The following is a 15,511-nucleotide window of genomic DNA, read 5'->3' as shown; positions in this document are numbered from 1 at the left end:
AATGATCCAGTGGCTGTTGGCAATTTGATCTCTGGTTCCTCTGCCCTTTCTAAGTCCAGCTTGAAGATCTGGAAGTTCATGTTTCATGTACTGTTGAAGACTCACTTGGAGAATTTTGAGCATTACTTTGCTAGCGAGTGAGATGAGTGCAATTGTGTGGTAATTTGAATGTTTTTTGTCCATTGCCTTTCTTTGGGATTAGAACGTAAACTGACATTTTCCAGTCCTGTGGCCACTGCTGAGTTTTCCAAATTTGCTGGCATACTGAATGCAGCACTTTCACAGCATCATCTTTCAGTATTTGAAATAGCTCAACTAGAATTCCATCACCTCCACTAGCTTTGTTCGTAGTGATGCTTCCTAAGGTCCACTTGGCTTCACATTCCAGGATGTCTGGTTCTAGGTGAGCGATCACACCATTGCGGTTATCTGGGTTATGAAGATCTTTTTTGTATAATTCTTCTAAACTATTTTAAGTTTTAAGTAAAAACTTAAATCAATTTGATTTTGTTCTTAATAAAGAGACGTAAGGTATATGTACCTCCACACAGACACAGTGTGGGTCAGATTAAGCACGACTGAACTTTGGAGATAAAATGACTTGTGCTGCCCTGGATTACTGGCCGTGCTCAGTTTTAGACAGGGAAGGCTTTACCTATGGGCCCAGCCTTGCCCAGTTCCTCAACCAATCCTGATCAGGTTATCAGGTTATCAACCAATCCTGATCAGGTTATCTAGCCAGTTTTATAGCTAGAGCTAGGTTCAGAATCAGGTGTGTCTTGGGTGAATCCAAATTGCAGCCCACCATGAATGCCTGATTTGTCTTATTATTTCCTGCATCTCAGCTCTTATGCCTCTTCTCCTCCATCTCCACTTGTCCAGACACACTCATGATCAGATTGATCCAAAATATGACACAAAGGAGTGTTACCAACAATGCTTATATACACTCTGCTATGATCATTACCTCTCATGCAGTGATTCTTTCTTCCCCGAGTTCCAAGAAAAGAAAAGGGATGAGATGATCAGAAGCACAGATGTCAGGAAACTATACCAGAGAGAGATGTAGCCAGAATAGAAACTCAGATGATAAAAATACACATGTGGTGGTGAGTGGTCACACGGCAGTCCTCCATAAACTCCAAATCACAGTATAGAAGAACATATGACAAGTCCTACTACACTGGACAGGAGCATTGGGGGTGGAGAGAAGGGGGAAGAGAGTGACTCATGCATCATTCCATGCTCAAATGACCCTCAGTTCAGTGGGATGTCCAAGGAGGATATAGTCACAAACTGAAGGAACAACTATTACTAGAGCGGGTTGCCATGCCCTTCTCCAGCGGACTTTCCTGACCCAGGGATCAACACATTTCTTATGTCTCCTGCATTAGCAGTCAGGTTCTTTACCGGTAGTGTCACCTGGGAAGCCCATGGCACCCTGAAGGTTTGTTAAAGAATTACATTTTAAAGCAGGTGTCTTTGGGGCTTTCTCTGTCAAAAATACAACAGATCAATTAGAACAAGACTTGATGGGGGAGAGATCTCACATGGACACTTTGACTAACAGATGAAACAAGAATATAAGTATCCACGTAAGAGCTTCAAAAGATCTTGTGACCACTCTCACACACAGAATTTTATAGTTGAGAAGGCTATGTACCTGCCCAGCCCATACCAACTGACAGGGTCAAAAGTAAAACCTAAGTATTGGAATCTCCTGACCCAACAAGCCTCATCATATACTTCCTGACATCAGAGGAATCTCTTATTCTGAAAAGAAAATATCTCTTATGAGAAATCATGAAATTGTCCTTAAAAACATTTTTATCAAAAGGACAAGACCTGTGATGGTGAAACAAGTTCTAAGTGTATAAATAACGTCATCTGACTGTTGTAGGTTGACCACATTCCTGAGGAGTTTGCAGAGTGACCAATGAGTTCAAATAAACATTTGAGTCTGGCTGCACATTGTGTAAATGGCTTTAGAGGAAATATTGCTTCAAGAGCACAGAAGAGGCTGATGATCTCAATCAGCTGGGAATGAGGACCATCCTTGCTGAAAGAGCAGAGAACAAGGTCAGTGTTTATGAAAGAGCCTTTCCCATTGAGTGAGACAGGGCAGGCAGCCTTCACTGGGAGGATGCTCCCATGAGTGAAGGGCTACTCCTCGTTCACGAGGGAGACCTGAGCAGGGATCAGTGTCCATGGGGGAGGGCGGTAAGGAGCCGACTTTTTAGGTCAGTAACTAAAGCTGTAGGTGCTGGCAGGCATGTGGGAGCCTGGGAGGCAACAAGCTGAGGTGAGAAGTGCATTGCAGAAGGATTCAGAAGTCTTGGGGTCCAGCCCTAGCTTTGCCCCTGGCCGTCCTGGTCCTGTCACTTTGAGCTAGTTACTCCACCTAAGAGGTGAGTTTCAGCTTCCTTCTCTGTAAAAGAAGAGGGTAGCACAATACCTTTTGGGACACTTAAAGTTCTGTTGTCCAGGGATTCCTGCTCAAATACTGACAGTCATGGTTCCCAACCAGAGGCAATGTGGCCCCCCCGGGGAACATTGGCAATATCACCACTGGTTGTCACACAGACACAAACATGCTACCACTACGGGCCCCTGGCGGGCACAGGCCTGGACAGCTAAACTCCACAGGACAGACCCCTACAAGCAAGAGTTATGCAGCCCCCAATCTCAACAGTGCCAGGGTTGGAAAACATGAACTGAAAGGACAATATAATGATGAACTTGTTTCAGCCACTGAATGCCACGATGCCAGAACTTTTGGCTTTTTAAGTGAATCTGAACATTTGATTTTTTATGTAAAATACTCCGAATTTAAAATATAACAACAAGAATTTTTTTTTTTTTTTTTTTCTGAAACACTAGGGCAGCCACATAACACAGGCCTTCAGGGCAAATCCTGTCTGCAGGCTGTCAGTTTGTGAGATCTCATTTAGCCACCTACTGTCCAAGTAATTAGAACGGCTTAGCTGAAAGCATGGATTCTTTCATCTGTATCTGGTTATTTGAGCCAGAGCCAAGTAGGTCAATATTGATCCACATATGTGCTTACACACGCGCGCGTGTGTGTGATACTGTGGCAAAAACACAAAGTGAAAGTATCCAGAGACATGTACCACCTGTGAACCTGGTGGTGGGAATTATGAAGTTCTTTGAATAGCAGGGTGTCCAGCGTGACTGGCTCTCCCGGTTGTCACAGTATCATAGCACCCTGGAGCTGGAAGGAGCTTTAGAAATCACCCGCTGAGCAGCCACACCCAGAGAAGTGGTGTGACTTCGCCTTTGAACTCACGGTTAATCAGTGGTGGGGAACGGGGCTTAAAGCCAGGGTGTCCGGACACCCTGCCCCGAGCTTTCTGAAGAAAGTGATAGGGAGGAAGGTGGGGAGAGGAGAGCGCAGATGTGTCTCTCTACCCCGACTCTTACAGATGTGGTCCACCCGCGCCTGGCCTTCCAGATGTGCCTGAGCAGCACCAGATGTGATCCGAGGATTCAGGGAGAGGGGATATGAAAGCACGTGGGAGCCTGTAAATGGTTACCCTGTCTCTCAAATAAATATAAGATTGGTGCCAGCATTAATTTGTCTCTGATGTGTGACCGCAGGCAAGTCTCTGGCCACCAGCAAGTCGAGCGCCTGATGTTTGTCCCAGGGCAGCCTCAACCCATCATGACACTCTACCCTTCCTAGAAAAACCATGCAGAAACGGATCAGCACCATGAGTGTGGTGCCAAGAGGCAGCAGTTTTGCTGTGCCCTTAGGATGGAAAATGCAGGTAAGTTTGATGCAACTTATTAAGGGGAGCTAATGGCATTAGAAGAGAACTATCCATGGTCAACCCTGGTTTCAGACACTCAAAGCCATTCCCAGGCCTTCTCCAAGCCACTGCCTGCTTTCCTGTCTGAGACCTTGTTCCCTTACCTTCCCATCTCCTGCTGGCGCCTTTTCCCTCTCCTGCTTATCTAAGCCTCCACCTCTCACAATAGAACCAGGGTTTTGTGACTGAGAATTTGCTCCAGTGCAGAATATGCCCTACTGTCCCACAGCTGAATCTCCCATCTCATGCCAGGTCAGGGTCCAACCACCCCTTCTGCTCTGATGCTGTCCAAGCCAACTGTGGTCCAGCTCTAAGTTCTTAGCATCTGTTCCATCTTTGCTGAGCACGCTCTCTGCAATTCCACGGGAGAGAGGCCCAGGTTTGTTCATCAACATTCAGAGTTCTTTCCCTCCTTACATATTGTGCTTATTTAGGGCTGAAATGTCTCCCAAGACCACTGTGCATATGGCTCTCGGTTGAGCTGTCTGTGTGGGTGAGTCAGAACATGCTGGGGTGGCAGCTGCTGCTCCGCCAGGTTTTACGTTTTTAGTGTAATGATAGAGTTTCCAGTTACCACTAAGGCAGCAGCATTAGAAAGTTTGCAGCTGAGTTAGCTCTCACTGTTTTTTTTTCCTTTTAATAAAAGACTTCTTTTTTTAAAGACAGTTTTAAATACAGAGCAAAATTGACAGGAAGGTACAGTTTCCCATATACTGCCTGCGTCCACACACACACGGCCTCTCCTGTAATCAACATTCCCCACCAGAGTGCTCCATTTGTTACAGCTGATGAACCTATATTGACACAACATCAACACCCAAGTCCTCGGTTTACAATAAGTTTCACTCTCTATGTTGTACACTCTACAAATTTGGACAAAGGTATCCACCACAGTAGTATCATTCAGAATATTTCTACTGCCCTAAAAATCCTCTGTGCTCCACTCATTTATCCCTCCTTCCACCCTAGATCCTGGTAACCACTATTATTTTTACTATATTCATAGTTTCACCTTTTCCAGAATGTAACATAGTTGGAATCAAACTATATGTAGCCATTTCAGCTTGGCTTTTTTCACTTAATAACATGCTTTTAAGTTTCCTTCCTGTCTTTTCATGATCAGATAGTTTATCTCCTTTTAGTGTTAAATAATATTCCATTGTTTGGATGTACCACAGTTTTTTTTTTTTCCCATTGTTTCACCTTTTTTTTTTTTTTCCATTTATATTTATTAGTTGGAGGCTAATTACTTTATAATATTGGAGTGGTTTTTGTCATACATTGACATGAATCAGCCATGGATTTCCATTATTTATCCATTCATCTATTGGAGGATATCTAGGTTGCTTCTAAGTTTGGGCAATTATAAATAAAGCTACCATAAACATCCATGTGCAAATTTTTGTGTGAATATAAGTTTTCAGCTTCTTTGGGTAAATACCAAGGAGTGGATTCGCTGAACCATATAATAAGGGTTTGTCCAGTTTTGTAAGAAACCACTAAATTGTTTTCCACTAATTGCCATTTTGAATTTCCACTATTTAATATTTCCACCAGGAATAACTGAGAATTCCTATTGTTCCACATCTTCACCAGCATTTGGTATTGTCTATGTTCTACACTTTGGCTATTCTAAAAACGGTGTAGTGGTATCTTCTTGTTTTGATATGCATCTTTCTAATGACATATAAAGTGAAGCATCTTTTTATATGCTTATTTGTCACCTATATATGTTAAGGTGTTTAGACCATTTTTTTTTTTTTTTACATTGGGTAGTTTGCTTCTGGTTAAGTTTTAAGAATTCTTTTTATATTTTGGATAAATGTCCTTTATCAGATGTTTCTTTTGTAAGTCTGTGGCTTGTCTTCTCATTTTCTTGACATAATTTTGGTTGGAATTACATTGAATCTATAGATCAAGTTGGGGAGAACTGATATCTTGACAATATTGAGTATTCCTATTCATGGGCATGGAATATCTATATTTATTTAGTTTTTCATTTTATTCATCAGAGTCTTACAGTTTGTTTATCCAGGTCTTGTGTATACTTGTTATATTTACACCTAAATATTTCATTTGGGGGGTGCTAATGTAGATGGTATTGTGCTTTTAACTTCAAATTCCATTTGTTCATTGCTGTTATATAGGAAAGCATTTGACTTTTGTATATTAACTTTGCATATTGCAACTTTGCTATGATTGGTTATTAGTTTCAAGATTTCTTTGCTGATTATTTCAGATTATCTACATAAAATATCATATCATCTGTGAATGAGGATGCTTTTGTTCTTGTTCCCAATAAGTATACCTTTTATTCCCTTTTCTTGTTTTATTGCATTAGCAAGGACTTCCAGTATGATGTTGAAAAGGAGATGTTGAAAGAGGAGACATCCTTACCTTATCCTGGTCAGAAAGATTTGAGTTTCTTGCTACTAAGTGTGATGTTAACTTTATGTTTATTATATACATTCTTTATCAAGTTGAATATCCTCTCTACACCAAGTTTGCTAAGAGTTTCATTAAAAATGGGTGTTGGATTTTATCAAAGACTTATGCTATTGATATGATTAATGTTGATATCAACAACCTGTTGACTAATTTTTAAAATATTAAACCTGTTTACATACTTGGGGTAAATCCCACCTAGTGGTTGTGTTTAATTCTCTTCATACCTTTTTGGATTTGATTTGCTAAATTTTTGAGGATTTTTTCATCTATGCCATGAAAGATGTATGTAGATTTCTCTTATTGTCTTTGGTTTTGGTATCAGGGTAATGTTGGCATCATGAATGAATTAGGAAGCATTCCTTCTATTTCTATTCTCTGAAAGAGAGAGTAGAAAACTGGCATTATTTCTTCCCTGAATATATGGTAGGATTTACTAGTGAACCCATCTGGGCCTGGTGCTTTTTGTTTTGAAAGATCGTTAGTTATTGATTCAATTTCTTAAATAAAGAGAGGACTATTCAGATTGCCTATTTCTTCTTGTGTTAGTTTTGGCAAATTGTGTCTTTCAGGGAATTGGACCATTTCACATATGCTATCATATTTGTGGATATAGACCTGTTCATATTAATAGGATTCTTTTATTGTCCTTTTAATATCCGCAGGATTGGTAATGATATCCCTATTTTCATTTCAGATATTAGCAGGTTGTATCCTCCCTTTTTCAAAGCCTGACTAGAAAAATTGATTTTATTGATCTTATCAAAGAACCATATTATTTGATTTTATTAATATTCTCTATTGGTTCTCTTTTCATTTTAATTGATTTCTGCTATAATTCTTATTAGTTCTTTACCTTTGATTATCTTGGATTTAATTATTTTATTTTTATTAGAGAATAGCTGTTGTACAATGTTGTGTTGGTTTCTGTTATACAACAATGTGAATCAGCTCTAAGAATACATATATCCCCTCCTTCTTTCAGTTTTCATTCCAATCCCAAAGAAGGGCAATGCCAAACGATGTTCAAACTACTGCACAATTGCACTCATTTCATGTGCTAGCAAAGTAATGCTCAAAATCCTCTAAGCTAGGCTTCAAACAGTACATGAACCAAGAACTTCCAGATGTATAAGCTGGATTTAGAAGAGGCAGAGGAACCAGAGATCAACTTGCCAACATCCATTGGATCATAGTAAAAAGCAAGACAATTCCAGAAAAACATCTACTTCTGCAAAAGCCTTTGACTGTGTGAATCACAACAAACTGGAAAATTCTCCAAGAGATGGGAATACCAGATCATCTTACCTGTCTCCTGCAAAACCTGTATGCAGGTCAAGAAGCAACAATTAGAACTGGACATGGAACAATGGACTGGTTCCAAATTGGGGTAGGGGGTGCATCAAAGCTGTATATTGTCATCCTGCTTATTTAACTTATATGCAAAGTACCTCATGCAAAATGCTGAGCTGGATGAAGCACAAGCTGGAATCAAAATTGCCAGGAGGAATATCAATAACCTCAGATACTCAGATGATACCTCCCTTATGGCAGAAAGGGAAGAAGAACCAAAGAATCTCTTGATGAAAGTGAAAGAGGAGAGTGAAAAGAGCGGGCTTAAAACTTGACATTCAAAAAATGAAGATCATGGCATTCAGTCCCATCACTTCATGGAAAGTAGATGGGGAAACAGTGGAAACAGTGGCTGACTTTATTTTTTGGGGCTTCAAAATCACTGCAGATGGTGACTGCAGCCATGAAGTTAAAAGATTCCTTGGGAAAAAAAGCTATGACCAACCTAGACAGAGTTATAAAAAGCAGAGACATCACTTTGCCAATGAAAGTCCATATAATAAAAGTTATGGTTTTTCTAGTAGTCATGTATGGATGTGAAAGTTGGACCATAACGAAGGCTGAGTGCGAAAGAACTGATGCTTTTGAACTGTGGTGTTGGAGAAGACTCTTTAGAGTCCCTTGGACTACAAAAACATCAAACCAATTAATCCTAAAGGAGATCAGCCTTGAATATTCATTGGAAGGACAGATGCTGAAGCTGAAGCTCCAATGCTTTGGCCACCTGATGCGAAGAACTGACTCATTAGAAAAGACCCTGATGCTGGGAAAGATTGAGGGTGGAAGGAGAAAGGGATGACAGAGGACTAGATGGTTGGATGGCATCACTGACTCAATGGACATGAGTTTGAGCAAATTCCGGGAGATGGTGAAGGACAGGAAATCCTAGCATGCTGCAGTCCATAGTCTCGCAAAGAGTGGGACACAACTGAGCAACTGAACAACAAAGGTGAGAACTTCGGGGTCCCAGGTGGCTCAGTGGTAGAGAACCCACTTTCCAAGCAGGAGACGCAGGTTTAATCCCTGGGTCAGGAAGATTCCCTGGAGAAGGAAATGGCAACTTACTCTAGTATTCTTGCCTGTGATATCCCATGAACAGAGGAGCCTTGTGGGCTACCGTCCTTGGGGTCACAAAAGAGTTGGACATCAGTTCTAAAAACTTCCCTCTAAGCACTGCTTTTGCCGAAACCCATAAATTTTGCTATGTTTAGTTTCTTCTTCTTGTTTTTTTAGCAGTCAAGAGAAAACCTTAGACTTCAGGAAAGTACTACTAAGGAGTTGAGTCCTGAGATGATAAACCTTTTGGATAATGACTGAAACTTTCCCAAAAGTAGGTTTTGTATTCAAATGGTAGAGGAATAAAAAAAATGGTGTTATAGCTTGGACAGAAAAGTGAGACTTGGGACAAGAAGTGAGGAGGTTAGGAACTCCTATAAGTGGCTATGCTGGTAAAGAATCTGGCTGCAATGCAGGAGACCTCAGTTCAATCCTTGGGTTGGAAAGATCCTCTGGAGGAGGACATGGCAACCCACTCCTGTATTCTTGTCTGGAGAAGCCCATGGACAGAAGAGCCTGGTGGGCTACAACCCATGGGGTTGCAAAGAGTCAGACACGACTGAGTGTAAGCACAGCACAAGGCATTGGTGGCTATATGATACTGGGTATAAGGAATTAAATTTGGGGATTTTAGATTATGGAAATACTAAGTGCTTGGTCAAAATTTTTTCTGCAAGAATTACAATTCTCTTTTGCTCTTTGTAGTGCTTAAGAACAGCCAGCAACATGTCCATAATCGTGAGATGGCAGTGATGAAGGCCATGACACAATCAAAGATAGAACTATCATATGATAACCCAGAAACCCCCCTTCTGGGTATTTATCCAAAAGATCTGAAATAAGGATCTCAAAGAGATACTTGTACTCCCATGTTCATTGCAGCATTATTCACGGTAACCAAGATATTGTGACAACCTAAATGTCCATTGACAAATGAATGGATAAAGAAAATGTGATAAAATAAATAAGAGTATTCAGCCTTGTAAAAGAAGGATATCTTACCATTTACAGCAACCCAGATAGATCTGGAGGAGACTATACTAAGTGAAGTAAGTCTAACACAGAAAGACAAATACTGTATGATCTCACTTATATTTATCGGTAAGTCACTTAGTTGTATCCAACTCTTTGTGACCCCATGGACTATAGAGTCCATGGAATTCTCCAGGCCAGAATACTGGAGTGGGTAGCCGTTCCCTTCTCCAGGGGATCTTCCCAATCCAGGGATCGAATCCAGGTCTCCTGCATTGCAGGTGGATTCTTTACCAGCTGAGCTACTATTGGTTTGGCCAAAAAGTTCATTCAACTTTTTCTGTAACATCTTACAGAAAAGTCCGAAAGAACTTTTTGGTTAACCCAATATAATCTAAAACAGTGAAACTCACAGAAGCACAGGGCACACTGGTGATTGCCAGGTGTAACTATGGGGATGTGGGGAATATTACAAAGTGTACAAAGTTGCAGTTATATACCATAAATTAGTTCAGGAGATCTGCTACACAGCATAGTGCCTATAGATTGCAATACTGTACTGTATACTTAAAATTCTCTAAGAGGGTAGAACTTATGTTAAACGTTCTATAACAAAAATAATAAATTACTATTATTATTATAAAAAGGGAATGGGAGAAAACTTTGGGAGGTTATGGATATGTGCCTATTGGTGATGGTGCTGGTTTCATGGTGAATAGTTATCCTCAAACTCAGAAAGTTGCATATTACTAAATATGTGTAGCTTTTACACATCAATCATACCACAACAAAGTGGTTTTTTAAAAAAAGACTGAAATGACAAAACCATCAATAGAATTCAGGGCTATCTCATGCTCAGCCACCACTTGCTTGAGCATCTCCTGTTCTGTGGAATCCCTTGAAGAGCTGGCAGTGACACATCAAGAAGGAGAGATGAGAACCATATACCTCAAGTGAGTAGCAATCAGTGATGATTCAGAAATAAATATAAACTAAGTCATTTCTTTCCTAAATATACTGCAGGAAGGTGATTCTTTTTGTTTGTTTGTTTGTTTTTTTGATTTATTAAAATTTTATTTATTTTATTATTTATTTATTTATTTTTTTAAGGTGATTCTTAATGGGTAGAAAAGTCTGATTATTTGTGGGAAGGGCACTGCTACCTTCAAAATACAATTACCTATTTTATTTGCACATTATAGTTGGAGACATTCTATTCAATTTGCAGTTTTTTAAATAAACAAACATATATCTTAACTATCAGCCAAGTAAGGGATGCTTGGTGACTCTTTAATCATAGCATATTGCAGAGTTACTTCTTTCCCCTAATTTCTGTTTCTATGAACAATTTGCAGAGTTGTGCAATGTGCAGATGACACATGGAAATCAGAATTATTACTTTTATGTAGACCATGTTGTTTGTTGCCTGTAAATTGTCTCCAAATGACTTGGAGCAAGAGTATTCTTTTACACTGTTTTCAACCAGGAAGAGCTACCTGAAATCATTTCCACTGACTATTCAGTGGAGCTTATTTTGTGTCCTCCTCCACCCTGTTACTCAGGTGGACTATATCAGTTTAGTGTTTCTTCTTAAGGAAAAATTCCACTGGGATACAGAAGAGTTTAGAAATCTTATGATGAAAGGTAGAGGAAGAAAATATAAAAGCACTTTGGAAGAAATCTGGAGCATCTTAAAAATCACTGTAATTAAAACACAACAGTTTTTAATTATTCCAAAGGGAGAAAAATTGCAAGAAATGCTCAAAAATGCTAAGTGCTTACCAGTGCTCTTCCATATTAGTTCAAATTGACTCGGACAGATACAATATCTTCAGATGAACTGAAAATTATTTGGAAGGCTTAAAACAAAAGAAAATGCAACATAATTGGGTGGAAAAGCAGTGGGTTTGGAGTCACTGGAGTATGGTTGGTTCTGCCATTGACTAACCGATTGAACTTTGGCAATTCATGGAACTCTGTGACTCAAATTTTGAAACTGCAAAACAGGATACCACCACTTAACCCTGGGTTAAAAGAATTTGTGTAAAGACAGTGTTTTGTTCTCAAATGCTACTCTCCACACCCTCTACTTGTCTCTGTTTCTCTTCTCTCCACCCAGGGGTAGACAACTGCTTGACTAACTACACTACACCACTCCCAGCCACCTGTTTCATTTTCATTTTTTATATTCCAATTCTTCCTTAGCATAAGTCTCCAAATTTATACATTTTGGCTTTTTTAATATTTCCTAAAGATAGCATTCAATGTCATATTTAAGGTTAACCCATTAGTATACTTATGTTAAGTGTTTCTTCAAATTATTCTGCAAATTAAGAAAAAGTATTGGAGAAGGGGATGGCAACCCACTCCAGTATTCTTGCCTGGAGAATCCCCGTGGACAGAGGAGCCTGGTGGGCTGCAGTCCACAGCGTTGCAACAGTCGGACACTACTGAGCGACTAACACACATTCCTCTTGTTACCACTTACTCTTTGGTTACCACTGCATCTCTTTGGCCCCTACTACTAGCTAAACTGCATTCACTGTTCAGATTCTTGACACAGGTGAAGTGGTCAAACATAGGCAGCTTATTGAGGTGTTCTCATGATAAAATCAGTCACTTCTGTAAGGGTTGAGAGAGTCTCCCAGTTGTTTGGGAATGATTAAGTATGTCTCAGCAGTTCTCAAACTTTACTGTGTATTAGAGTCATCTGGAAAACAAGTAAAAAATGAAAATTTATGAAGCCTTCTTTAGAAGATTTTGACTCATCAAGTTTAGGTAGGGGACTAGGAATCTGCATTATTAGCAAGTACCTCGGCTGACTCTGATGCAGGTGACCCATCATTAGTGCTCTAGAAATGCTGTTAGAGATTATTTAGGCACTTCTAGAGCAAACTGGAGTCTACCCTTGTGGCTTAGATGGTAAAGAGTCCACCCGCAATGTAGGAGACCTGGGTTCAATCCCTGGGTGGGGAAAATCCCCTGGAGGAGGGCATGGCAGTCCACTCCAGTATTCTTGCCTGGAGAATCCCATGGAAGAGAAGCCTAGTGGGCTACAGACCATGGGGTTGCAAGGAGTCAGACATGGCTTGAGCATGCCTGCACATTTGCAAATAGGATTTTTTATATTAAAAAATGTGATGACATATGTTAGCAGAGTACTGATCCAAGTTTGGATGATAGTTTGTTCACTTGATACCTGTGTGTCTTAAGATAGGTTAGTTAGTCCTACTTTTCTAATATGTGACATGACAACACCATCAGCCACTCAAAGAAGGTACTGTAGGGTTGAAATACATGTTTTTAAAAACACTTAGTCATGAAAAGGATGATCAGTTCAGTTCAGTTGCTCAGTCATGTCTGACTCTTTGTGACCCCATGAACCTCAGCACGCCAGGCCTCCCTGTCCATCACCAACTCCTGGAGTCCACCCAAACCCATGTCCATCGAGTCAGTGATGCCATCCAACCATCTCATCCTCTGTCGTCCCCTTCTCCTTCTGCCCTCAATCTTTCCCAGCATCAGCGTCTTTTCAGATGAGTCAGCTCTTCACATCAGGTGGCCAAAGTATTGGAGTTTCAGCTTTAGCAACAGTCCTTCCAATGAACACTAAGGACTGATCTCCTTTAGGATGGACTGGTTGAATCTCCTTGCAGTCCAAGTGACTCTCAAGAGTCTTCTCCAACACCACGGTTCAAAAGCATCAATTCTTTGGTGCTCAGCTTTCTTTATAGTCCAACTCTCACAGCCATACATGACCACAGGAAAAACCATAGCCTTGACTAGACGGACCTTTGTTGACAAAGTAATGTCTCTGCTTTTAAATATGCTGTCTAGGTTGGTCATAACTTTCCTTCCAAGGAGTAAGCATCTTTCAATTTCATGGCTGCAATCATCATCTGCAGTGATTTTGGAGCCCAGAAAAATAAAGTCAGCCACTGTTTCCACTGTTTCTCCATCTATTTGCCATGAAGTGATGGGACCGGATGCCAGAAAAGGATGATAGAAATGTTAATAATAATCTCTTCATCATTGATCATTTCAATAACTAGATTATTCAACTAAATAAAGAAAAGCTAAGGCCAGATTTTCCATAAGTTTCTTTCCCACAAATTAGTATTTTTACTTATGTGAATATGATGGGTATGTCACTGCCCAGTGGCATAGGTAATAGGTCAGAGGCAAGGTAAGGTGCAACTATGAAATGGTTATGTGACTGAACAGCAGTTCTTTGGCATTAATAGCAATTCAATAAAATCTACATTTAATTTAGGACAAAAAACTGCAACTAAGTGTACATACAATGTAATAATATGTACATAATATATACACTGGTTTCCCTGGTGGCTCAAGATGGTAAAGAATCTGCCTGCAATGAGGGAGACCTGGATTTGATCCCTGTGTTGGGAAGTTCTCCACTCCGGATTCATGCCTGGAGAATCCCATGGACAGATGAGCCTGGTGGGCTATAGTCCATGGGGTTGCAAAGAGTTGGACATGACTGAGTGACTAAGCACTCACAATGTAATAGTAAAAAATTATATATATATATATATATATATATATATATTTATTGCACTAATTCATTTCAGACAATTTCAACCTGTTCTACAAAATAAAGAAAAAACAAACAAAATGACCAGTTAGACACTGGCTGGAAATAAAATATGTGATTTCCATGTTATCAGGGAACCATTTTTATTCTGTGCAAGACAGTGTCAAGTAGATCACAATTATACTGATTACAAATTTCTTCTGTCTGGCTTTTGGAATTTAGCAAAAGACCAAGTGAAGAATGTGGTGCCTTGTATCTTTCTCTCTCTCCCCTCTACTCCTTCAAATATATACATACACCTATGTTTAAAACATTCATGCAGACTGAGTGCATTAAGGATGTATGATGTGTACACACAATGTGTGTATGCACCATTTTCAGATAAACAAATTTCTTTTGGTAATAAAAAAAATGTTTTCAGTAAAGTTTCCCAACACTGAATGGCTCAACAAAACCCTAGGAAGTACTTCTATATGATCTAAAGTCAAGGGGTTGTATCCTCACAATCTTTCTCTCACAGGTATCTTGTGTAGCGTCTAGAAATATTAGATACTGAACCAACACTTGTTGTGGAAGTTGACTGATCTCTTTGAGACAAGGTCTAAATAGGTTATTAGTAAGAATCCCAAGGAAGTTAGTTTACCCTAAGATTTGTTTTATCTCTTTCTAGTTATATTAAGATAGATCAAGTTCTCCTGCAATAATAGAAAGCTCCCAGATCTCCAACTTAACATACAAAAAAAAAAAAAAAGTTCATTTCTCATTCAGTTAAAACCAAGTGTGGACATAGGTCTCCTCCAACAACTGTCCTTCTTGAGGCAACTCAGTGATGTAGGCTGTTTTGATCTCGTGTCTCTACAATTTCAACACAAGGTTTCTTCCGTTGTCACTCAGCAGGGGAAGAGAGCTTTGGGCTGGTGGGTCTGGCAGCGGTAACTGAATGTTTTGGCTTGGACATGATACACTTCAGTTCTGTTCATCGTTCTTTAGTACCTCAGCAGTGCCTCACTGAACTGCCATGGCTTAGGGAAATACAACCCATCCTCTGTCTCAGAAACAGAGAACAATTGGAGAGAAGAAGAACAGAAGTCTCCACATACAGCTTGAATGGTTCCCAAGAAAACACACAACACAGCAATTCGTTTCTTTTGAGGGGAAAATGACTTTAGAAAATAAATAGATTGATGAAAAGACTATTTAATCATAAATGAAATGAACAGCTATTAGATGCTGATTATGAAGTATTCTACAATTTGAATACATTAAAAAAATGTAACTAGGAGGAGCCAAGATGGCGGAG

This window comes from Cervus canadensis, chromosome 21 (genome assembly GCF_019320065.1).
Source record: "Cervus canadensis isolate Bull #8, Minnesota chromosome 21, ASM1932006v1, whole genome shotgun sequence".
NCBI classification, from domain to species: domain Eukaryota; kingdom Metazoa; phylum Chordata; class Mammalia; order Artiodactyla; family Cervidae; genus Cervus; species Cervus canadensis.
Note: the sequence above shows the minus strand (reverse complement) of the source record.